Source organism: Podarcis raffonei, chromosome 14 (genome assembly GCF_027172205.1).
Source record: "Podarcis raffonei isolate rPodRaf1 chromosome 14, rPodRaf1.pri, whole genome shotgun sequence".
Classification (NCBI taxonomy): Eukaryota; Metazoa; Chordata; class Lepidosauria; order Squamata; family Lacertidae; genus Podarcis; species Podarcis raffonei.
The window spans coordinates 47,474,723-47,500,240 of NC_070615.1; the positions used below are offsets into that span (position 1 = coordinate 47,474,723).

General features: G+C 49.9%; 1 protein-coding gene across 2 annotated transcripts in view; it reads right to left on the reverse strand.

Annotated features, from left to right (window-relative positions):
* Positions 1–25,518, reverse strand: part of RAI1 (retinoic acid induced 1) — a 220,479-nt gene that overhangs the window by 136,578 nt on the left and 58,383 nt on the right. The window contains exon 2 of one of the 2 annotated variants that reach the window (XM_053366187.1): positions 12,231–12,330. The exons of the other annotated variant lie outside the window; for it this stretch is intronic. The gene's annotated coding sequence lies outside the window, so the exon portion shown is untranslated. The remainder of the gene's footprint in view (positions 1–12,230; positions 12,331–25,518) is intronic. 2 annotated transcript variants of the gene reach the window in all.

The following is a 25,518-nucleotide window of genomic DNA, read 5'->3' on the forward strand; positions in this document are numbered from 1 at the left end:
GGCCAAACTTGCTGTGGTTGCTGGGAAATGTAGTCCCACAACAAATGAAGTGCCACAGGTTCGCCATCATCCATCCACCCATCCATCCCAGATGGATGGATAGATGATAGATAGATAGATAGATAGATAGATAGATAGATGATGATAGATAGATAGATAGATAGATAGATAGATAGATGATAGATAGATAGATAGCTAACAGGAGATATAAATGCAGAGACAGATACAATGCACTGCCAGGGTTTCTAAGTGCCTTCCATGCATTATATTTACTGGAATAACTCTGGTATCCAGAAACCCTTTAGCCATCCTACACTTGCAAAACGTACTTTATTAATCTAATAATGGGGCCAGAGAGAGCCCATTTAAGTCACAATTTTTAACACAACCAGGTGAGTTGGTCCCCCATTCTGAGATGGAACTGACCCTCGCAAGGGAGCTGAGCCCCAGGGAAGGACAGTGTAAGCAATGCACACTAGCGAGATTTTAACCGGGTGTCTCCCAAAGGCGCCATCAGGACAGTGATTATCCAGAGACAGGGACCAGAGTGAGTTGAAAGCTGCCTGTGTCAAGAGGCAATAGAGTGGTACTGCTTCTGCTGGCACAGCCAGGACGATAACTATTCAGGGGCTGGGAGGAGAAACCAGGTGGAGGGTCCATGTGCACGTTGAGTTAAAAGCTCCTTGTTTTATCAAACAGCAACAGGATGGTGATGTTGTTGCTGTTTCCAAACTTCGCCCCCATCCTGAGCGCTGGGGAAGGGGGTCCTCTCAACAAATGCTGGCCCTGCTAATAAGCAGACCCACACACGGGCTGACGTTTCCCAGGCAGCTCTGGTTGCCAGAACCCAGCGGCGCTCTGAAAGGCTGGCTTGCGAGAAGTTCAAGTATGCCGTAAAGCAGAAAACCAGCCTCCCTCTCTCGACCTCTTTTTTTCTGAGGAGCTGGGCAAGGAGAGGGACGCCTCCTGGAAAGGAGAACAGCCTGGCGCAGAGAACTCCAAAGGCCCCCGTCTGACAACCGAGGATTGATGGATTGCCTGCCGCGGAAAAAACCCTCCCCCTCTTCCTTGCCCTCGCTCATTTCCCTTTGGTGCGCGGCAGAAAGAGATAGATAGTGCCTGTGTCTGTCTGTCTGTGTGTGTGTGTGTCCTCATCCTGCTTTCTTCCGAGCCAGATGGAAAGCAAAATAAATCGGAGGCAGGAGGATTTTAATGATGATCATTTACAGGAGAATTGGAGGGTTCCCCCCCTCCTCCTAGAGTAGAGGGGAAAGGCTGGCCATCGCTCCCTGACAGGGGAGGGAGACCAGCTAAGTGGCAGAGACCAGCTCTGCATGCAAAAGGCTCTCTTGTGATGTGATAGCCGTCTTGAAATATCAAGAGGGCTGCCACATGGAAGATGGAGCAAGCTGGTTTTCGGCTGCTCTGCAGGGCCCAAACTAGTAGATTCAAAGGGCAAAAAAAGGGAGATTCTGATGAAAAATCAGGAATAACTTTCTGAGGGCAAAGGCTTGTTTGGCTGTGGAACCGACCACCTCAGAAGATGGCGGACGCCCTTCGTTGGAAGTTTTTAAGCAAAGGTTGAGTGACCATCTGATAGGAACTGGGGGTCTCTCTGAACTCTGTAGTTCTATGTTCAATCAGTGGCGCCTCCAGTTAAAAGGATTTCATGTAGGAGAAGAGGGCTGGGAAAGACACCCCTCACCGCCTAAGCCCTGGAGGCTGTGGTTGGCTATGGCCCCCTCAGACAGCTACAATACCCTGAGTTCAATGGTGATTGGCTGTTACGCCACTATGGGAACCGCAGCTCTGTGCGAGGAGTCGGGGTTTCCAAGAAACTCTCAGCACCCTTAGCAAACTACACTTCCCAGGATTCTTTGGGGGGGGGGGACATAGGACTGTTTAAAGTGGCATGTTGCTGCTTTAAATCATACCCTGTATTGTCCCATTTTGGGTGATGTGGTCTTGCTCCCCCCGCCCCCTGCAAAAAGTGTGTCTTTTGAACTCCGTGGTCTTGCATGGGTCACATGACTCAAGCAGGACCACGGATGGGAAGACGCACGTCCCGGTTTTGGGACTCAACATGTTGGAGGTATGTTTCAAATGCACAGCGCAGATGGGGGCCTTATACCAAGCCTATATTGTCCACACGGACTGGCAGAGGCTCTCCAGGACAAGCGACATTCTCAGCCCTAACTGGCCAAACCAGGGATCGAACCTGTGGCCTTCTGGGTGCACTTAGCTACAGCTTTTCCTAAAGGGAGGCTATTAGATTTTAAGCGACAATGGTTCCAATATTTCGAAAAGGCACCTGCATGTAAATTCAATCAATGGATTGCTTTGGAGGCTGATGGTGCAGGGCTATTTCACAGGGGTGACTTTTCCTGGGGGTGGGGAGGACAGGTTACTGGGAAGGAAGGCAAGGAGACCCCTTGAGCAGGTCTTTCGCCCCCCCGATATGGCCTCCTTCATCAAAACAGCTGGCTTGGAGCAAGCCCCTTGTCCCCCGACAGAACGGCCAGCTCTGCCGATATGCTCTGCATGGATCAGGTCCCGCCACATCCTGGGATCTCTGGATGAAAGGCGCCAAGCCCTATTCTTATTCAGTGCAGCGGTGCCTGAAATTAAACCCCTCTCTACCACTGTAGGTTCTCCTGATACCTTGTAATGGAATGGGGGCGGGAGAATCAATCACACACGGCTGTACCTTCATTGTCATTGTCAATACGCATTCCTCTAAAGGGGCGGTAAAAGGCTCGGATCACCTGCTAGTCCTTTCTTGCTAGAAACCCGTTCCTCTTTTCTTAGCCTGGCATCCAATGATCAGAGCCAACACTTGGCCAGGGGCACCATCTTCTAGGGGCCGAGCTCTTTCGCGCCCCCCCCAATATTTTGGGGGTAAAGGTAAAGGGACCCCTGACCGTTAGGTCCAGTCATGGCCGACTTTGGGGTTGCGGCGCTCATCTCGCTTTACTGGCCGAGGGAGCCGGCATACAGCTTCCGGGTCATGTGGCCAGCATGACTAAGCCGCTTCTGGAGAACCAGAGCAGTGCATGGAAACGCCGTTTACCTTCCCGCCGGAGCGGTACCTATTTATCTACTTGCACTTTGACGTGCTTTTGAACTGCTAGGTTGGTAGGAGCTGGGACTGAGCAACGGGAGCTCACCCCGTTGCGGGGATTCGAACTGCCGACCTTCCGATCGGCAAGCCCTAGGCTCTGTGGTTTAACCCACAGCGCCACCCGCGTCCCATATTTTGGGGGAGGGCCCCCCAACGTTCAAAAGCGGCAGAGGAGGCTGAGTGCAGAGCCAAGAGCGCCTTGACTTCAGTGGCCGGCTCCATCCCCTTCTGCTGCGAAGGGGAAGGAGTGGGGAAGTAGCCCCTGGTCAGTGGTGGCAGCCGGTGGAGGAGAAATCTCTGACCATAAGCTGGTGCCTCTGTGCCCTGTGTCTTATGGGCCCAGTACAGTGGCATGGCTCATTGCTGGTGTCTCTCCCCTCCTCTCCAGGGTTAGAAACTCAGATATATAAGCTAGGCACCAAATGCCACCTTAAACCTGGGTTACGGTCACCACAACGGAATGATTGTTCCTTCCAACAGATTCCATGATGCTACGTTCTCAACTACATTGCTTGACTGTAGCTTGCTCTTACAACAGTATGATTGTCCCAGTATGCAAGAAGGAGGAACACACACAAGGAAAATGGAAATGGTATTAACTATGGACTAAGGAAGAGGTTTTAAGATGGTGGTCATCAAACTGGCACCTAGAAATATCCACAAAGTTGCAATAGCACCCGTGCTAGTAGCAAAACGCACCTGGCTAGTTTTGAACAATGCTCCTCTCACCCCCCTGCCCTTAACCTGGCATTCCAAGTGTCTGGATTCAACCCTTATCTCATAGGATTGTAGAGTTGGAGAGGACCCTGAGAATCATCTCATCCAACCCCCTGCAATGCAGGAATATGCAGCTGTCCCATACAGGGATCGAACCTGCAACCTTGGCGTTGTCAGCACAACGTTCTAGCCAACTGAGCTATCTTGCAGTGTTCCCACAACCTCCATGAAAGGAATTGTCCTATTCAGGGTAATTAATGAACTTAAATCAGCTGCGACCATTAACTTCAATGGTTCTGCTCTGAGAAGGCCTTAGCAGAACATGCAACCCCTTTTTATAAACTGCTTTCAAATGTTTTATTATAACATTAAGCGGACTATAGCTTGAGCAAATCAATAAATAATGTAGCTTGACTCACTTGCATGAGTGATCTCACCAAAGGATTCTGGGGCAGTCCCTTGCTTTTTGCATCTAACCCTCCCCTCCGCCCCTTCTTATTTAAGGGGACCAATGGATGGTGCCTTATCCAACCTAATCCTCAACGTCCTGATGCCAGCTCTGCCTGCAAAAGATGCTAAGGGTCTTCTTGGCCAAGTTTTCATTACAGCTGCAGAACAGCAGGCGAGGGGAGGAGAGGGACAGGGAGACGGTCTCAGCTTGGAAAGGTCACAGCTAGAGCGCTGCATAAAAACAACACAAATGCTCAGACCCAGGCAGTCCAAGGCAAACCCATTTCTGCAATTTGGAGAAAGGAGGCAAACACGATACATTTCCATTGTTGCATATTTCACATAGTTCATTCCAGTTTTGCCCCTCACAAAGAGGGGGAAAGGTGCTGTAGTTGCTCTTGTCAAGCAATCTTTTCCGGGCCTTACTCAAGGTTTCAGTCGGTTTTGCCCACGTATCTTCCCAGCCATTGATGTGGGCTAGAAACTTGTGCTTTAAAAAAGGAGGAGAAGGAGGAGGAGGAGGCGGAAGAAGACAAAGAGGAGGAGGAGGGCTGTGGTTCTCAGGAAGGTAGATGATCTCTGTACCCAGGACCATAATTGCTTTTTCTTTGCACTGACACAATCTCAGCATCCACACAAGCCTGCTGCACTTTACAGGACAAGCAAAATCTGACCAGCCACCCTGCATTGCAACCAGAAGACAGAGTGGAAGAAATAAATTCTCAGAAGCGGTCTTCTCCTTTACAAACCAGTTGTTCATGAAAAGTGGCTTCAGAGGTCCTGCTCTCTCCATTGCTCACACAAGAGACGGGGCCTTTTCAGTGGTGGCACCATAAACATGGAACTTCCTCCAGATGCAAATAGGATTACAGGGAGCTGCTTTACACCAAAGTCAGCTACTACTCAGGTATAGCCCTTCCTTTAAGTAAGATGCTAGTCCTCATGGGCCTGAATGAAGAGTTGCTTTTAAACATGCTGCCTTTTACCACAGCAGTCCATCTAGCTCAGTATCGTCTACTCTGACTGGCAGCAGCTCTCCATAGTGCCAAGCAAGGGCCTTCCCTATCCCCTACCTGGACATGCTCACGGGGGTGCAATCTGAGGCCTCTGCATGTGTACCCTGCAATTGTCCCGAAAAAACGGAGACATCCCTTTTTTCTCGCGAGAGAACAGCGGCCATTTTGGCTGCTGCGATCTCGCTCAATTTCGTGACACCATTTCCCCTCAGAAAACATGGGGGGCACAATCTCGCGTGCCACTCCAAAATGCACGTTTTGGGGTGCTGTGTCCCCCAAAATAGGGTTTTGGGGGGAACCGCAGCGCAAAATCGTGCAAGATCACAGCAACTAAAATGGCCGCTGTGCCATCGCGATAAAAAAAACAGGAAGATGACATCTGGGAAGATGGCGTCCTGGATTTTGGTTTCAAAGTGTTGAGGGGTATGCTGCATGCAGACTTGACCTCTGAGCCACTTCTTAATTCTCCTGGCTTCTTCAGATCCCTTGGGGGACATGCACCAAGTTCAAGAAACACCCGTCTCTTCCGAAACGTAACCCTGAATCTCGAAGAATGAGAGCTCTAGCAACTCACTCTAATGAGTACAACACAGTGTTAACAAGGCCTTCTTACAAAGGCAAAAATAGAGTACAGGGCTCTGAAAATAGGGACTGTTGCTGGTAAACAGTGAGCAGTCGGAGCATCTGTTCTCGTTCTGCGGCTACCCTGCAATCCGCCAGAGCTCAGGGTGCCTCAACAACTGCCTTCTCCCGTATAAAATCATTGGGCCGCAAAAGTGGAAGGGACCTCGAAGGTCATCGACTCCAATCCCTGACTCAATGCAGGTTCTGCAAGGCAAAATGCGACTGCACTACAGCACCCCTGGCTGCCCGTCCTCTGCTACCCTATACCTCCAGCCGAGAGCTCCGCATTTCCCAAAGAGCTTTCCCCGCCGGGAGGTTTCTCTGAACGTGAGCCAAAATTCCATTTCCTGCCTTTTGCAGCCATCGGTTCCGATCCTGAATCTACAGAGAACCAGTCTGCTCCGTCACCGGCACAGCAGCCTGTCGGATCTCTGAGGACAGCTTCCATAATCTTCTCTTCTCCATGCTAAGCACACCCAGCTCTTACAACCATCCGTTGTAGGATTTGGCTTACAGAACGCTCCTCCTCTGGACGGCACTCTGGTTTGCCAATGTCCTTCTTAAAATGTGGTCTGAACAGCACAGAGCAGAGTGCAGCTACCACTTCATTTCTGAGCACAATTCAAAGTGTCGGTGCTGACCTTTAAAGCCCTAAACGGCCTCGGCCCAGTATACCTGAAGGAGCGCCTCCACCTCCATCATTCAGCCCGGACACGGAGGTCCAGTGCTGAAGACCTTCTGGCGGTTCCCTCGCTGCGAGAAATGAGGTTACAGAGAACCAGGCAGAGGGCTTTCTTGGTGGTGGCACCAGCCCTGTGGAACGCCATCACATTAGATGTCAAAGATAAAGAACTACACAACATTTAGAAGACATCTGAAGGCAGCCCTGCACAGGGAAGTTTTTAATGTTTGATATTTTATCGTGTTTTTAATATTCTGTTGGGAGCTGCCCAGAGTGGCTGGGGAAACCCAGCCAGATGGGCGGAGTATAAATAAATAGTTGTTGTTGTTACATGCAAGTCCAGATTGCGTTGGCTTTTTTAACTGCTACATCACACCACTGGCTCATGTTTACTGGCATTACCTGCTTCAACATTTTCCAGAGTCCTTCTCTGATCTCCCCTGCTGCCTGGGTTACGGCTAACGGTTGCCTGGGAACAGGCCACCCAAGCTGTTTTTTAAAGGTGATTCTTTTCCAGCGCACCTTTTGAGGCCTCTTGTTATGTCCGAGGTGGGGGGGATAGGGAGGGGGGCTGGAGGCAGCTTATGTTGTTTCCACTGCCTGGCTATTTATTGTGTATCTCCTTGTTTTTGTCCTTTCCCGGCTGCCTGGTTCCGATGCTATCTGTTTGGTTACGTTTTTCATCTGTGTTTGCTTCTGAATTTCAATTATTGGTTTGTGGGCTGCCTCCGTTAGACCCGCATGCCGAAAAGGCAAGGTACAAACGTTTTTAATAACACATTTCAGAGAATTGTGAAGCCGGGATTCTTCTCTGCGTCAAACTCTGCCTTATTGGAAATCAGATTTGCAAAAGAGGGGTTGGGAATTGCCCCGTGAATTGCCCCGTCTCTTCTCAGGAAACAGATACAGCAGCTATCTGGTCACACAAGGGTCTTTCCAGATGATCTCCCCCCAAAATAACAACCAGGTTTTAGTCTTAATGCTAAAGTGGCCTTCCCCAACTTGGTGTTGTGACCCCCAGAATCTAGTAGCAATCCAGACATAGTGTCGGGGGGGTGTGCAGAGTTGCAATCTAAGGAGCCTGGACAAAGAGCAAGAATAGATCCAGGACTCTGGGCCTGCTGCTGAGGACTGGAGAGACCACCGAGACTAACAGACAGGAGACCCCCAAGAAATCTCCTGTACAAGAAGACCCAGGACCCTCACAGGCACCTTCCCCCCAGGAACCAAATGCCTCCTGCAGGATCTCACCGATCCAGCAGAACTGGGTGTGTATCAAAAGAGAGGCTATGGAGTGGAGGACTGAGAGGCCAGAGGGGGCTTCTTATATTGTTAAGGCAAAGCAAGCAATTTCTGGTCTGCATATGCAGAGCACTCATGTTGTTGCTGGCCTGCCTGCCTGCCTGCCTCATTTCATAATGTGTCTGAGATAAATCCCTAGTGCCAAAAGGACACTAAGGGCACTAAGACTACCTGAAAGATCATATCTCCCTACACAAACCTGCCCAGGTGCTACGATCGTCAGGCAATTGATCCCCTTGCTGGATTTATTTATTTATTATTAAATTTACATACCGCCCTTCATCAAAAGATATCAGGGTGGTTCACAAGATAAAAATATAAGGAAAAGCACAAATAAATAGTTAAACCAGAAACAACAAAACAGTAACACCCCCTACCCCTCATACACAAACATACTTAAAAGGCTGTAGAATATTAATCAGTCTAATGCCTGGTTGAAGAGGAACGTTTTTGCCTCGCCCCTAATATATATATATATAAGGAAGGTGCCAGGCGAGCCTCCCTGGGGCCAGCATTCCACAAACGGGGAGCCACTGCATAGAAGGCCCTGTTCTTGTGTTGCCACCCTCTGGACTTCACGGGGAAGAGGCACACGAAGAAGAGCCTCAGGTGATGAATGCAGAGTCTGGGTCGGTTTATGTGGGGAGAGGTAGCTCCTTAGGTACTGCCATTTAAGGCCTCCTCTAGGTCCCATCAACATGAGAGCCATGCTTGGTGGTGACACGAGAGGCAGCTTTTTTTTGGCTACCCCCAGATGGTGGGATTCCCTCCCAAGAGAGGCTAGACTGGTTCCCTCTCTGCGATCCTTCCACCAGCTGGCTAAGACTCTCCCGTTCAGAGACGCCTTTGGAAACTAAGGTGCAGACTCACTGTCCCGCTGTCAGGTCAAACTGGGTTTTAAATGTGCTCTGACGCCTTTGAATTATGGTTTGTTCACTAGCTTGTTTTCGTTAGATTGCATTTTCAAATTTTAAACCAGCTGCCTTAAAATCCCAATTTGGGAGAGAGCCGGGATAGATGTGCAATAACACTCTATAATAACAATAATAGAGATAGCACTGTTTAAACCCCCGTACCTTTTGAGTCTTACACACTGACCACCGGCCTGCTCCGCCCCAGACAGAAAGCCACAGTCCAGCAGGAGTGAGAGACACAGCCGTCAGTGAATGCAGATCCCACGAGGGTTACGCTCTTCAATTAGGGTCCTCATTATAAGACTAGAAAACTCCACTCTGTCGTCTGTGCACATAACACAGAAATCTCCCCCCTCCCTCTTCCCCCTTTAAAAAGAAGAAAAGGAGGAAGGGGGAGGGAAGAGGAGCTAAGATGAGGAGAGCAGCATCTTTAATGCAAAAGACGGGTCTGCTGAGATTCAGTCTTATTTTGACTTTCATCTCGAAAAGCTGCCTTGGGAATCCATTAAGCCCAATTTAAATCGACTCTCCGCCCCCACAGTCCTCTCCCCGCCTCCCCTGCCGTTCTGGACTTCTGCTTCCCTACGAAACAACAACAAACAACGTCATTAAAATAAATAAACGGGGAGAGCGGATTGGGGGGGAACCCTCCCTGAGCAGGTTTTTGCTCATCAGGTATTGGGGGTCAAACGGACCCCAAGTTCAGGGCAGTTTGAGGAAACAGTAACATGGGAGGTGCATTTGATGATTCCAGTTTAGGGCAAACAATATGGAACTGGGGTTTATGCTACAAGGGTGGAATCTGGAGCCTCTGATGCTCAACAGCCTCCCAGAGCTATGGATGACGAACACCATCAACATATGCAGTTACAATACGTCAGGGAAGGGCTGTAGCTCAGTGGTAAAGCATGTTTCTTGCATGCAGAAGGTCACAGGTTCGATCCTCTAGCTGCTCCAGGTAGGGCTACAAAAAGGTTTTCTTTTTTGCCAAAGCCATTGTAGCAGCCATAGCAAACTGAATTGCGCTCCTTGGGTTCAGATCCTCACTCCGTGAAACTCCGTTGGGTAGCCTTGGGCCTGTATGTTTCTTGCTCTTTCAGCCTAACCTACCTGACAGGGTCGTTGTGAAGCTCAACATGGACTGACCCAGTATGCACGTACATTACCCATGAGCTCCCTGAAGTAAGAGATATCAGCAAGATTTTTAAACCTATCTAACTGCATAATATTAAAACTGTGACATCCTGTTTTGTGGCTTGGCAGGTTTTTAGCAAGAGATTTGCATCTTTTCGGCCCCAGGTCTAAAGTCAGAGGCTGTTTTGGATTTAAGTGTATGAGAAAGGGTAGGTTCAATTTAAGGTCCAAAGGCCAGTATATCCACGATTAAATTGCAAAAGACGAAAACAAACCCACCCCTCAAACAAACCGAAAACAAACAGTGTGCTTTCAGAGCGTTTGTGGACTTTACTTTTTCCATGCCTTGCAGCACTCAGAAATTATATGCTCCCTGAAGAATAACCACATGCAATCTGAAACACAATAGCAGGAGGCAGCTATTAACCTTGATAGCAAGAGATAGAACTGCCATGTTCAGAGGCAGTCTATCTCTGAACCCCAGGGGCTGAGGTCAAAACAACCAAGAAAGGCCACTTGTGCGATCCCTGCCTTGTGGGCTTCCTGGAGGCATCTGTCTGACTGCTATTAAAAAGAGGCTGCTGCTGGGCTAAACCTGGAGCAAAGAGCCTCTTTCCCCCACCTAACTGCACACAGCTGGCCTACAAACAGCAGCCTGTCCACTACGCCAAACACTGCAGCTTTGCCTTCCTCTCCTCATTTTGAAACCTGCCCACCTGCCTCCTTTGTCACAAACCCACCATTGCGACGATTTGTGCATGCCACAAAGTTTCGTCCCGCACCTTAGCCGTGCTGCCTCCCTGAACGGTGCGTTTTCTGCGCCTTTCCATAGATGGGATTTACATTTGTGCTTTGTTTTGTTTTTTAAAAAAGGTTCAATATTTGCACGGTGAATTCCAAGCGCACTGATGCGCCCATCCGCACACAGTGACACAGGTGCAACAAACCTATCTGCTCCCATCCGGGTCGCCTCGCTTTGTTGGTTTTAATAGGGTTGCTCTGGAGTGGAGGCTTTTTGTGGATCTCGGCCACCACACCTGCGCCAAACGCACACAATTGCCTGCTCTGAGTAGCTCTTCAATGGCAGAGGGTGGACGGCATCCTGCTGCTATGTCATAGGCTGGCTGGCTGGCAGTTTGGCTCTAGCCGATTCCCAGCTCTCCTCCTGCAACAATACTTCAACACCCTGCATACATTTCCAGTTTCTTCCTTTTCCTTTTCTGCAACAGCAACAGCAGCAGAAAAAGAAAAAAGGAAGGAAGATCACGGAGGCTCTTTTGTAGGCTGGCGATGCTTCCTTGAGGCTCTGGAGAGCCCATTTATTTATTAAAAAATAATAATCGTGTCAGTGGGCGGTTTGTGTCGGGAGGGGGCAAGACATTTGTCATGGGAAAAAGAGAACCCCAGGGAGACCTCGAGAAAATCTCTCTCTCTCTCTCTCTCTCTCTCTCTCTCTCTCTCCCAGCATGCCCCCCCCCCGCCCTGGGGGGATTTCCAAATGAACCATCACAGCTGTACAGTACAAATGCTAGCTACAATTTATGGTCTTCCTAGCTCAGAGGAGAGACCGATTCTCTGGGAAAAGGAACCAATGAGGAAACACATCGATCAAAGCCACGCATGGAAACACTGGCGAGAGATAATGGGATGCGGGGTCTTCATCCGACAACTTTACTGAGACCTTACGAAGGCATCATCCAAAATAACCTTCAATCTCAGCCTCACCACCAATTTAGCATTCTTTGAACTTCCTTTTTTTTTTAAAAAAAAGCCACTCTCCAGAGACACCGAACATCTCCCCCACCCCACATAAGAAAAGAAGCACCCCTCCCCAAAACCAAACTTCTTTTTCACGCCTGCACTTGTGCGTCCAACCAGATTTAGAAAGAACAAACAAACACACGAAAGGAAAGAAGGAAGGAAGGAAGGAAGGAAGGAAGGAAGGAATGCAGCTTGCTCGGAATTCTGCAAGGAAAATCCAGAAGCCCTTTTCAAACAATCCACTTGGAGGGGAGACAATGCACACTCACCAACTCTGCCAAAGCCGAAAGACCAACGCGGCTGTCTCTGAAGCGCTCTCCCCCCCCCTAAATCTCCCCAAAGCACAAATGGCGTAAGCAAGAAACATAAAACCAAGGGGAGAGGGAGGGCAGGGGACAGGGGCTGGGTGGGAAAGAAGGCGAAAGGAGCTGATGAATGAGCGGCCAGCGCGCAGCCCCCCACCAAAGAGACATCAAAGCACCCCAAAGAAAGATCTCCTTTCGCCCTACCTGCAAGCTCTCCTCTTCTCCTCTTCCGTCTCCTCTTTGGCGCTCCCTCGCTCTTTTCCCTTGCCGTCCTCCCAGAGCAGAGTGGTCACAGATTTAGATCCTTTAGGAGGGGGGAAAAACGTGGGGAGAAAAATATGTATATAGCACAATTCTTTTTTGTTGTTTTTATTTTTTGTTCCCCCTTTCTCTCTCTCTCTCTCTCTTCTTAGCAACCTCTTTGAGCTCCTTCAGTAGTCATTATTCATAGACCACTAGGGGATAGGAGGTAATTAGGAACGGCCCCGTAGCCTGCAGTTTGAAAATTTAATGCCAGGGGTAGGAATGGTGAACATGTGTGTGGAAGAGGAAGGGAGGGCGCGCACGGCTGTGTGTGTGTGTGTGTGTGTGTCGTGGGGGGGGGCTGATTGGTTGGCTGCAGGCTGCTAAAAGGGTGGGGGGAGGTTGTGCTGATGGAGATGAGGGAGAGGGGGGGAAAGGAGGGGAGAGGATACGGAGGGAGTGGTTTCAGGGTCTCTCTCTCGGTGGCACTATAAAGACATCAGGATGTCCAAGGAGATTGAGGGACCAGCGGTGGCAGATTTTTCCTCTCTCTCCCCCCCCCTTCTTGTTTTGTGTTGTGAGTGGGTGGCAGCCTTGTCGCCGGTGTGTGATGTTTGTGATCCGTGTGTGTGTGTGTGTGTGTGTGCCAGGAATAGCAATCAGAAACAGAGGCAGCCTACGAAGCATAAAAGCGCCATCACGCAGGGTCAAGAAAAGCTACAGATTTAAAATATGAAATGGGAGAAAGAGAAGGAAACACCCTCCGCAGTAAGGAAGGGGCGGCAAAAAAGAAGAGGAGGAGGAATTTTTAAAAAGCAAGAGGAGGAGGAGGAAATGGGGGGGATTGGGGGGGTTGCCCTCCATCAGTCTAATTTGGCCACAGCCATCCCTCGTTTCTGAAATGTAATCCCACGCATGCACAACAAAGCCACGGCGGTTGAATGAGCAGAGCGGTGTGAAAGCTTGAATGAGAGAGGTCTGGCTTAGGGAGGTGGGAGCTGCGTGGGAGTGTGCGTTGGGGAGGGGGGGTTGCGATGGGGGAGAGGGAGGACCAAAATGGGGGAGGGAAGGGGCCCGGGGGAGAGGGAGGCATCCTCGTCCCTCCACACCGGGAGACTCTCCTAACTGCGCGCAGCTGCAGCCCAGGCAGAGACTGACACAGCAGGCGGAGGAGAGGGGGGGCTTTTTGGGGGTGGGGGTTCCTACGTGGTGGTTGCGGGGGGCGGGGAGTCATGCGCGCAGCCCTCTGGCAAATGAGAGCCGAGGGCACCTGATTTCCCATGGGTGGCTGCTGGGCATCAGGAAGGACTGAACGACAGAGGTTGAAAGCACAGAGCTGGAAGGGACCCCCAGGGCCATCTAGATGTGCCACCCCCCCCCCGGCAATGCAGGAATCTTTGGTCCAATGGGGCTCGAACCCACAACCCTCAGAGTCTCATGCTCTACCGACTGAGGAGGAATAGCCTTCAACCATTCTGGCCATTTGCTACCATGACCCACACAGAGCAGAGGGGGTTGCCCTCCTCACATCGTTTTTTACCAGGGGGGGGGGTTGTAATTCAGAGTGCAGAAACCCAAGTGCCCAGTTCCCTCTGGTGCCCCCAAAAGTGGCAGCTGCAGCACACTAGCCAGAACAGGGTCCGTCTGTTCACTGGCAGTGCACCCAGCTTTCCCAGCAAGCTCCCACAAAATATGTCCGGCTTCTAAACTTTTGTGCAACAATCAAAGTCGTTCTTTCTGAGCCTTCGCCTTCCTGCAAAGAAACTGATGACCCCACCTTCCTGTTCCTAGTCATACAACAACACTGCAAGGTACCTCAAGGCAGGCTTTTCCCAACCTGACACCCTTGCCAGGCATTTTAAAGACTACAAATCCCATCAGCCACAGCTGGAACATAGGTGTTCTGTGTTGGAGAGGTGGGAGTTGTAGTCCAAAAACATCCAGAGTCTACCAGGTTGTGGAAGGCTGCAACAGGGTGAGAGAAAGTGCTTGGCACATGGTCAGTGAGTGAGAAGTAGGGGCGTAGGAAGCGGGGGTGCGGCCCGCCCCAGGTGTCATCCCTGAGGAAGCGACAAAATGGCATACCGCAGGGGGTGGCACTTACCGTGGGGCCTGGCCTGCAGTGTGCCCGAGTGGCACAGTGGCTTGGGGTCCTGCGCTGCCCAGAACAGCAGCATGGGGCTTGCGCCAGCCAGGCGGACTCCGTGGGCAGCTCGCTGCACTGCCCCCCTGGACAGATCGCTTCGCTGCCCCCGTGCACAGATTGCCCCCCCCGCCCCTGTGGCCGGCTCGCCCCACCCTTCCACTCTGGGTGACAGAGAAGCTAGCTACACCCCTGCTGAGAAGGAACTGTAACCCAGATCTCTATCCAACCCTCATCAGCCCTTCTGTTTGTTTATTACATTTATTAATCACCCATGCTCCTAAGAGCACAGGATGCGTACAGCTCAAAATAAACAGCAAAATGTCCCGGTAAATAAGCACACATGCAAAATCACAATATTTATAAAATAACAATCACGGACTGCAAGATGATAAAACTTATCGGCTCTTAAGGAAATCAGCCCTGAGTGCTCACTGGAAGGACAGATCCTGAAAATGAGGCTCCAATACTTTGGCCACCTCATGAGAAGAGAAGACTCCCTGGAAAAGACCCTGATGTTGGGAAAGATAGAGGGCACAAGGAGAAGAGGACGACAGAGGACGAGATGGTTGGACAGTGTTCACGAAGCTACCAGCATGAGTTTGACCAAACTGCGGGAGGCAGTGGAAGACAGGAGTGCCTGGCGTGCTCTGGTCCAGGTGTCACGCAGAGTCGGACATGACTAAACGACTCAACAACAACAAAATTCATTCATTTATTCGAGTTCTGTCCCATCCAACAGCATAAGAAGAGTGTGCTGAATCAGACCAGTAGCCTATACAGAACAGCATCCTGTTCTCACAGTGGCCAAAGTGATGCCTGTGGGAATTGTGCAAGCAGGGTTCAAGCACAAGAGCATCACTCTTCCAGCAACTGGCATTCAGAAGCATTTCTGCCTCTGACTGTGGAGGCAAAGCTTAGCCATCACAACTAGTAGCCATTGATAGCATTATCCTCTGTGAGTTTTTCTTGTCCTAATTTAAAGCCATCCAAGCTGGCTTTACTCCAAGGATCTCAAGGAGGCAGCAGATTTTGTATTCCCTCTCCCCAACCCCGCGAGGTAGGTTAGGCTACGAGGCTCACCCAGTGAGCTTCATAAATGAGTGGGGATTTGAACCCTGGTTTCAGAGGACCTAGCCCAAACCTCTAGCCACTGAAACCCATCAACTCTCAAATTCACTTTGCATTTTAAGACGAACCTGCCTCATTTGCAGTTCCTCAACCCACTCGGATAGGCAGCATATAAATAAAAAATTATTATTAGTATCTCACGGAATGGGTCAGCTGGTTTTGGGTGGGAGCTCCAGTTGGGCCCTAAGCCATTTTGGGCTTTATAAATCACTACCAGATCCTCGAAACTGTGAGCTAGTAGTTCACGCTGCCAGTGCAGGACCTTCAGGTAACGTCATAGTTGCTGCAATTCTGCCCTAGCTACAGCTGCTTCCAGACTGTTTTCAAAGGCTGAGCACATTGCAATCACCCATACACATCGTCAGCAGAGCACAAGTGGGCTCTATAGTCACTATACCACACGACTCTCATGATTTAATGTAATAACGATGGTTTGCTACAGCAGCAAAGCACGAGGTGCTTTTCAGAGTAAGCAAGTGAAAATGATGCAATCCGTGGGACATGAGCCTACGATCCAATGAAACCACGGAACGAAAGCAGGGGGTGGGTGGACTGCTGCAGGCATCCCAATTCCAGTTCTATAGGAACTGGAGATCTCAGCCACCAGATGTCTGGCACATGAGCCATGTGGGCTGAGAACATGGAAACAGGAGCAGTGTCACGTTTCAAAACAGGAGAATAGCAAAACCATCAAGCTTAGGTACAAAAGCTCTGTTGGTTAGAACATGGTGCTGAGAATGCCAAGGTCGCAGGTTTGGTCCCTGTATGGGCTAGCTGCATATTCCTGCACTGCTCAGCAGTTCTCAACCTGTGGGTCCCCAGATGTTGTTGGACTACAACTCCCATCATCCCTGAGCTCTGGCCTTGCTAGCTAGGGGTGATGGGAGTTGTAGTTCAACAACATCTGGGGACCCACAGGTTGAGAAAGGCTGGATTAGATGGTCCTCAGGTCCCTTCCTACTTTACAATTCTATGAGTCTATGAACCCAGCGTCTTCCTACTTCCCCTTGTGGTCAAAGGCAGCCAATCCTGCTTCCTGCAGCAGTCGTGCGGCAGGTCGGATGCACCCCAGAGAGGTGATGGTGAGGACTGCAAAACATTTTGCAAAACTTGGAGCCAGCCAGATTTACAACTCAAGGGAGAGGAAGGAAAGGGACCTAATATCTTAAGCTTACAGGTGAGGTCACTTTTCCAGCTTGTGGGGGTGGGGGGGTGCAGAGTGGTCAAGGGCCAAATACAAATACAGTTGTGGTCAGGGCCAAATGCAAAAGTAAGTGTGGCTACAGGCAAAAGTGGGTGAAGCAACAAATGCAACTCTTGCCTTCGCACAGCTGTCTAGCTGCTATCCAAAGGCCCTAAATTCCTATATATCCACACATACACCTCTGCATCCCCTGTCCAGGCAAACGGGACGCATTATTTTGACACAGCCCAGCCAGACAAAAGCCCTTGAGAAGGGCTGGAGAAGGATGTGGCCTTGGCAGAACCCCAAGGGCAGGAGAGAAGGGAGGGTGGAGGGCTACAATCAGCCATCAGCCCTGAGATTCCCCATCCCTGGTTCAGATAGATGAGATACAGGAGATTCCTGATTGGATCTCCTGGCACTGGTCCTCCCCACATGCGTACAATCAAAAAGGAGTCAGGGGAGGCTGCAGTCTCAATGAGAAAAGTGGCGCTGGTGATGGGGGTTGATACTATCTCCCTGCACTGACTTTCCGATCAGAATCACTCAACCACCCACCTGCTGAAGCTGGTGTGAGCTCCTGCGACTATCAGCAGCGGAGGTGGGGGTTTGTAGGCACAATATCAGTACCCTTTTCTGCTGGGGGTCCTAGCAGTTTGGGTGGGGGGAGTCTGATCATGTAAATGCCATGGCAGGAAGGTTTAGACCCCCTTCTCCCAGCACCACTGTTTTGAACAACATTGGAGCCCACCTTGCCTGAGTTTTAGTGGAAGGAAGGAAGGAAGGAAGGAAGGAAGGAAGGAAGGAATTAAGGAATTAAGGAATTCCAGGATCAAGAGGACACCAGACTTCTCTGACCTGGTGTTCCTGGACTACAACAATCCCTGCCACTGGCAGTGCTACCTGGCGCAGGTGGGAGTTCAGAGTCCAGTGACATCTGGAGGTCCACTAGCAGGGAGAGGATGTAGTGGACAACTTGGCCTAGAGTTGATGTGAGGATACTTTGGCCAACCCAGATGTTGCTGGCTTGCAACTCTCATCACCACTGTCCATTCTGGGAAGCCCAAGGTTCCCCACTCTTGGCCTAGAAGAAAAACTAGTATTGCTCTAAGGAATAAGCACCACTGCTTCTACACCAAAAGGTATACTGAAATCTCAAAGGGGAAGTCCAACCATTTGGATTTCTACGGCGGCCGCGTATAGACTCACAGTGGGACAACTGTCAACTATGGGAGTAGACAGTTGGGTGTACCACCTGCGTATGTGGAAAGGGAAACTTTCTCATGCCCTTCTCAGCAGCTGACTGGAGACTTTGGAAACCGGATAAGTGGGGACCCCTCACGCCCAATGTAGTTGCAGTTGTTCCCAAGGTAAGTTTCTACCAAGGATGGGGGACCCTGTAGCTGGATCTGGCTGGAATACAACTCCCATCATTCCTGATTATTGGCTGTGCTGGCAGGGGCTGATGTGAGTTGGAGTCTGGACAACTCATGACTTTTCCCATTTATGCTGCTCTATTAACCAGCCCCAGGCAAATCTCCATCTCCCGATTTTGCCGCCTGTGGGACTGCTTTGTTCTTGGTTAGCTTCCTCATTGCTACTGCCTTGCAGCCCTTCTTCAACATCCAACTCTCTCCAGGGCAAATCTCAGAACTTAAGAAGCTGCCTTCTACTGAATCAGGCCATGGATCTAATTCAGTGTTGCCAACCTTGACTGGCAGCAGCTGTCCCGGGTTCCAGACAGTCTTTTCAAGCCCTGTCTGGATATGTCGGGGATTGAACCTGGGACATTCTGTAGGCAAAGCAGGAGATATGCCATGGAGTTGTAGCTCCACACCTAAAACTAAAGTAAGACACCAGTCCTCATTGTTACAAATAAAAGAGTAAATCAAATGGAGCCGAGCCTAGCAAGTCAGGCCATTGTTTCAGCTAGCACATCATTCTTTGCACTGATTGGCATAGGATTTCATAGAATCATAGGACTGTAGCTTTCGAAGGGACCCTGAGGATCATCTAGTCTAATCTTCTGCAATGCAGAAATATCTCTGACATTTGCATGGCTGCCAAATGACGTTCTCTGGCCAACAACACATATTGCAAATCCCAGTCCTACCTGAAGATGCTGGGAATTGGACCCTACTGCGTTCCACCATTGAAACTGAGCCCTCCTCCTGATGGGGTGTCATTGCAATGGATCGATCTTGCCTCTGCTGCACATGCAGGTGAACACATTTAAACCCTAAAATGTCATGCCTAGAGCAACCTGCCATTCACACCGGCTGCAGCTGCTGAAGTAGATTCTGACTGCAAGACAATTACGTTTTCCAAGCAGGTCGTTAACCAAAGGGTTGCAGCTCTCTGGGCTTTTCAAATCAATGGCGGGAGGGTTGGGCCACGGAGGAGAAATTATCGCAGCAGAGAATGCTTTGGGAGAAAGCTTTCAGCTATAAGGAACAAGTTGGGCAAAGGCTGGGCCGCAATCTTTGGCTGAGAGAACGGGTGTGTTACAAACATGCCCCAGATCTCCTTCTGTGTAGAATGTCGAGTATGTGGTTGGAGTAGTGGCTGCATGGAGTAGTGGTTGGACTGTCAGGCTAGGGCTGAGGAGTTCAGAGTTCAAATCTCCATTCAACCACACAGCTCACTGGGTAGCCTATGTTTTCCCCTAACCTCCCTCACAGGGCTTTTGCAAGGATTAAAAGGGGTGACAGAGAGGAGGTTTTACTGGCGACGTTTATTTATACCCCACCCTTCATATAAATCCCGAGGCTGCCTTAAGCTTCCCAGAGGAAAGTAGAGGCAAATGCAGCCCAATTTTTTAAAAATTAAAAATGGTTGCAGGCAGGCTAAGGAAAGATGGGGTCCGGACAGGGCCGGCTCTACCATTAGGCAAACTGAGGCAGGCGCCTCAGGCAACTGATTTTGGCTGCCACGATAGGACAGCAAATTGCTGACTACTTAATTTATTATTGGGGCATGTTTACTGCCGGGGAGGAGGTGAGGAACTCATGAGATACGTGCCTCAGCTGTTAAAATTACTTGGCTGGCCTTGGGTTATAGGCACCTTGACCCGGAATGGGAGGAAGCAAAAAATGACCTAGGCCAGGCCTAGATCTGAAGAACAGACACATCTGCGCCATACATTTAAAGCCCTACTATACTGCTTTGAACAGTCATGTCTTCTCCCAAAGATTATTGGGAGCCGCAATTCCCAACGTTTAGCAACCATTCTGGCGGCCATTTTGGCCAGGTGGCAGCTGGAGCACGTTGCTGTAATAAATGCCATTATAAGTAATTGGCCAATACCTGAATCTGTTTAGGAAACAACAACAACAGCCACCGCCATTCCTTCTTCCCAGGGAACTCTGGGAATTGTAGCTCCATGAAGGCAGTGGTGGTGTCATCACAACTCCCAGCACCCTTAATGAAGCGACAGTTCCCAGAATCCTTTGGGTGGGTGGTGGGGAGCCACGACTGCTAAATGTGGCCTGTTAGTGCTTCAAAATTATAGTGCAGATGCGGCCTTGCTAATGAGAAAAGCTCTACACGGCGGGAGGCAAATGCAGGCCCCCATCTGGGAAATGAGACTGGCCCTCAGGCCATTTGCCATAGTGGTAGTCCCTCCTAACTTGTTAGTCAAAGGGTGTCTCAGGCTTTGCTCCATGCAGGGCCAGATCTATGAAGCTAAAGAAGCTCAAAAAAAGGGGGGGGGAGAAACTAAAAAAACTCATATTTCATGGCCCCTAATCCCGAGGGGTTCCATAAATGACTTTAATCCACCTTGCTTGAAAATTGTGGGTCAATTTGAGTTGCACAACAAAAACTGATTCTTTTTTAGTTGCATCTATTTAAACCATCCCAAAGTTTGAGAGTCAGCAGCACAGAGGCAGATCCTCCAAATTTTCCTATTTTGCAGAGACAGTCCCGGATTTACAGAAGCTGCCTTGGTTTCTGACTTGAATTTTTAAATGATTTTCTAAAAAATATATTAAACCTTCCCTTGCCATACGTCCGGGTTTCCACGGACATTTTGCCAATTTGCCGAAAATCTGCCCAGACACCATTCTCCGGTCGGAAACCCGGACATATGGCAGCCCTAAGGATGTCGTATCCCAGGCCCTCCAAGTGGGTTATGGACCTCCAAGTGGGTTATGTGACCCACAAGCCAAGGAGATGAGCAATTATCCAACCTTTAGAAGAATTCTGAAGGCAGCCCTGTATAGGGAAGTTTTTAACTGTTTAATTATGTTTTTATAGAACTTGGAAGCTGCCTAGAGTGACGGGGACAGCCCAGAGTGGATGGGGAATAATAATGATGGTGATGGTGATGATGGAACATGACGTCCCTATTTTCATTGGATAAATGTTGGAGGGTATGGTACATATTTGAGTTTGAGAGTCAGTAGCACAGATGTTGGAAAGGTGTGGTGATCTGCCGTGAACAACCTCGTTGAAAAAGATAACAATGGTTACCCAGACCTCATTGCTGGTTGCAAAGATGCCCACATGAAAGTCCAAGCTTCCAACATCTCTCTGATGAAAACAGAGATATCCTATTCCATCATCATCATCAATTGTTACTGTTTATACTCCACCCATCTGACTTGGACGACTTCTGTAAATTCAGGACTGCCCCTGGAAAATAGGGACACTTCAAGGGCCTGAGTTTCAGGGCCCCCAAAATGCAGGCCCTCAAATGATACCCAGCTCTACCTCTCTTTTGAACCAATGAAAGCAGTGAAGGTCCTGTGTGAGTGCCTGGAGGCGGCTGGAGGATGGATGGCGGCTAACAGATTGAGGTTGAATCCTGACAAAACAAAACTACTGTTCTTGGGGGATAGGAGGCGGGCAGGTGTAGAGGAATGCCTGGTCCTGTAACTGTGCCCCTGAAGGACCAGGTGTGCAGCCTGGGAGTCATTTTGGACTCACAGTTGTCCATGGAGGTGCAGGTCAATTCTGTGTCCAGGGCAGCTGTCTACCAACTTCATCTGCTACGCAGTCTGAGACACTACCTGTCCGTGGACTGTCTCGCCAGAGTGGTACATGCTCTGGTTATCTCCCGCTTGGACTACTGCAGTGCGTGGGGCTACCTTTGAAGGTGACCCAGAAACTACAACTAATCCAGAATGTGGCAGCTAGACTGGTGACTGGGAGCAGCCGCCGAGACCATATAACACCGGTCCTGAAAGACCTACATTGACTTCCAGTACGTTTCCGAGCACAATTCAAAGTTTTGGTGCTGACCTTGAAAGCCCTAAATGGCCTTGGCCCAGTATACCTGAAGGAGTGTCTCCACTCCCATCATTCAGCCCGGACACTGAGGTCCAGCTCTGAGGGCCTTCTGGCGCTTCCCTCCCTGCGAGAAGTGAGGTTACAGGGAACCAGGCAGAGGGCCTTCTCGGTGGTGGCGCCTGCCCTGTGGAATGCCCTCCCATCAGATGTCAAGGAAATAAACAACTATCTGACTTTCAGAAGACATCTGAAGGCAGCCCTGTTTAGGGAAGTTTTTAATGTATGAAGTTTTATTCTGTTTAATATTCTGTTGGGAGCCACCCAGAGTGGCTGGGGAAACCCAGCCAGATGGGCGGGGTATAAATAATAAATTGTTATTATTATTAGGTCCACGCCTGGCTCTACGCACACCCGCACCGCCACGGATGATGGCCCTTCCACCCAGGCCAGTCTCCAGTTCTGCAGGAGGAGGGAACTCCCTGACACCTCTGCTCCTCCACAGGCAGGAGAGGAAGAGAAAGAAAAGCAATTGTCCTTCCTCCACCCCTCTTCCCCAAAGGTTTCTGCAACAAAAAAACCCCACCTCCCTTTTCTTCCCCAGCCCCTCCTGTGGTGACCTGGGCCAAATCTCGAGTGCTGCCCTCATCCCCTCGTTTCCATGGAAAGGGTGAATGGCGGATCCTTGCCGGCAGTCTATTAGAATTCCTTTTATTCCTACGGAGGGGCAGCCAAGCGAAGGGAAAGGCTTTAGATTCGGGCCTAATGGAGCCCTGGGGAACAGGGCGGGGGGAATTTGCACCTCCTTGTTCGAGGAAGAGAAGGGGGCAATTGGGGGGTGGGGGCTGCGAATCACCGAAAAACAAATTCCCATGCAGGTTGCTGCTCCTTCCCACCCTGCTTTTTCTCTCAGAAACCATCACGAAGCATCAAGCTTGCGGATGAAAACCAGCCTTTATTTTTAAAAGATGTTGGGAGAGGCCTGCCAGCAACGTTCCCAAGCCAGGAGCAGCGGAAACCTCATTCACCTCTGGCGGCCTGCTCACTGGCCTTCCAAGGCCTCGCTGCCTCCTCCCTCAGCCAAGAACACGGCTTGCTTCACGAACGGCAAAATGCACGCCTACCACGCAGCCAGGGGCCGCCCATGCTTGCCTACAAAATCCAGGGTTTCTGCAATTGGCTTGTCACTTTGAAGTCCATGCCTAAAAACTAAGGCAAGCTTGCAGGATCAGGCCAGCGGCCCATCTAGTCCAGCATCCTGTTCTCACAGTGGCCAATCAGATGCCTATGGGAAACCAGCAAGCAGGCACTGAGCACAAGATCATTCTTCCTTTCTGGGGTTTCCAGCAACTGGTATTCAGAAACATTTGCTGCCTCCAGCTGTGAAGGACAGAAAGTAACGGCTGGGGCTAGTTACCATCTTCCCTGAATTTGTCTAACCCACTTCAAGGCCATCGAAGTCGATGGCCGTCGCTGCCTCCGGTGGCAGCGAGTTCCACAGATTAACACTGTGCCTTTTATCTGTCCCGATTCTTCCAACATTCTGCTTCATTGGATCCCCATGGATTCTAGCGGTATGAAAGAGGGAATCTCTGGCATGCGGTTTTTAAAATGTGGAGTTTCTGCATCGACCCTCAGGTTTTCCATTATTTGCTCTTTCCAGCAACACCCGCCTCCAACCCTCATGGACTGACTTTACACACATCGGCGGGGGCACTGGGTCAGACAAAAAACGTCCATATGCCACATGTAGATGTGGTTTTAAGAAGACCAGAGTTCTTTTTTTCTTTTTTTTCTATGAGAATCTGGCTTTAGTGCGGGGGTTGGGCTAGATGATCCTCAGGGTCCCTTCTGACTCTACAATTCTATTAAAAGCTTTGTGGAAAAGATGGGAGGACGGATTTCCACAGGGATGACAGAACGAGTGTCAGTGTTCTGGGAGGACATCTGGCGGAACATGGAAGAAAGCCTAGAGTCTATCAATGGAGAAAGATGGGGTTCTGGGATGGGGTCCCCAGCATTATGGGTGCATGAAAAAGGAGGATCAGAGTTGGGGGGGGGGGAACCTTCCGGCCTCTCTGTTGGGCCAACCATCTAAATCTATTTCATTTCCCCCCTTTCCCAAGATCTCTAAAGCTCGTTCTTCCTGGCAACGGCTAATGCTTCCTAATAAATGCATTTCACATTTGACTAAAACACAGCGCCTCTCCACTCGCAGCTTCCTCGTTCTGGTTCAATACGCCCACCAGACCCTTCTGAAGCACCTTTTCCCTCTCTCTCCCTCTCCCTGACTTAGGAAGCTCTGTCTGTCTCTCTTGCTGGAGAGCCTCCCAGCTCTCACCGCTAGGAAGAGCTGACAAAGATCCATGCAAAACGTCTCCGAGCGGCCCCCGCCAGATCTCATGTAGTGGCTTTCAAACCCTGCCCCTCTGGGGAACCCTTTGCACGTCAATTTCTCTGCCAAGGCGCATACGTCACGAGGCTGCTGCGCATTGCAGGAGGTTCTGGGGAGCGCAGCGGGGTGCATGCTCGGTTCACGGGGAGAGTGCACTCGCCTCTTGCACCTCACAGCCACTCCATGCGACCAGGAATCGCTCTGCATTCATGCACCAGCTGTCCTCTGTTTACCAGGGGCTGCCCCTGTTTTCTGGAGTGCTTTTATACTGCTTTATATTTTAAGTGGGGGGGAGAGAATCTCAAAGCGGTTTATAACACTTTAAAACATCAAATAAAACAACCCAGAACAAAAAACAAAAAACAAATTCAAGCTTCAAGGAAAATAATTCAGATCCTTTTCCATGTGACGTTTTGCTGTCCCCATATCTATTTACCTACTTAATTCTAGGTGTGTGTGTGTGTGTGTAGGTCACAACCACTTTGTGGATTCCGCCAAAGAATCATGGGAACTTTAGTTTGCCCTTCGCAGAACTACAGTTTTCAGCACCCTTAATGAATTATACATCCTGAAAGTTCTTTGGGGGAGGCAATTGGCCTTAAATGTACTTTGAATGTGGATTTGACCTAAATGATAGCATTTTGAGTTCGTGCAAAGCGCTTTTGGGGGGGTGCAATTTTGCGAGGCACCCCAAAACACATGTTTTTGGGTGCCGTCTTTGCATCTTCGGGGCTCCGTGATTTCATGTGGGTCATGTGACTCGCATAGGAGCATAGCCGGGAAGATGCGCATCCCAGTTTGGGGACCCAACATGTTGGAGGGTATGACATCATCATTATCATTGATTAACACACACACACAACGCTTCACCCTAAGGGCCCAGGGCAGATCACAACATTAAAAAGCAATACTAAGAACAGTGTGACACAACCGGCAACCCCCCAAAAAGGAGGGTCCTTAAAATATACACCTCAAGTGTCAAAAGCCAGGGCAAAAAGGTGCATGTTCAGCACTCGCCAGAAGCTGTACAATGAAGCTGCCATGCACACCCTCTTTAGTAAGGGTAGCTTAGGAGCCACCACAGAGAAGACCCTCTACTAGGCCACCCACCCTGAGCCTCTGAAGGCAGAGGAACTAGTAAGGGGACCCCTCTGCTGATCTCTGTAAA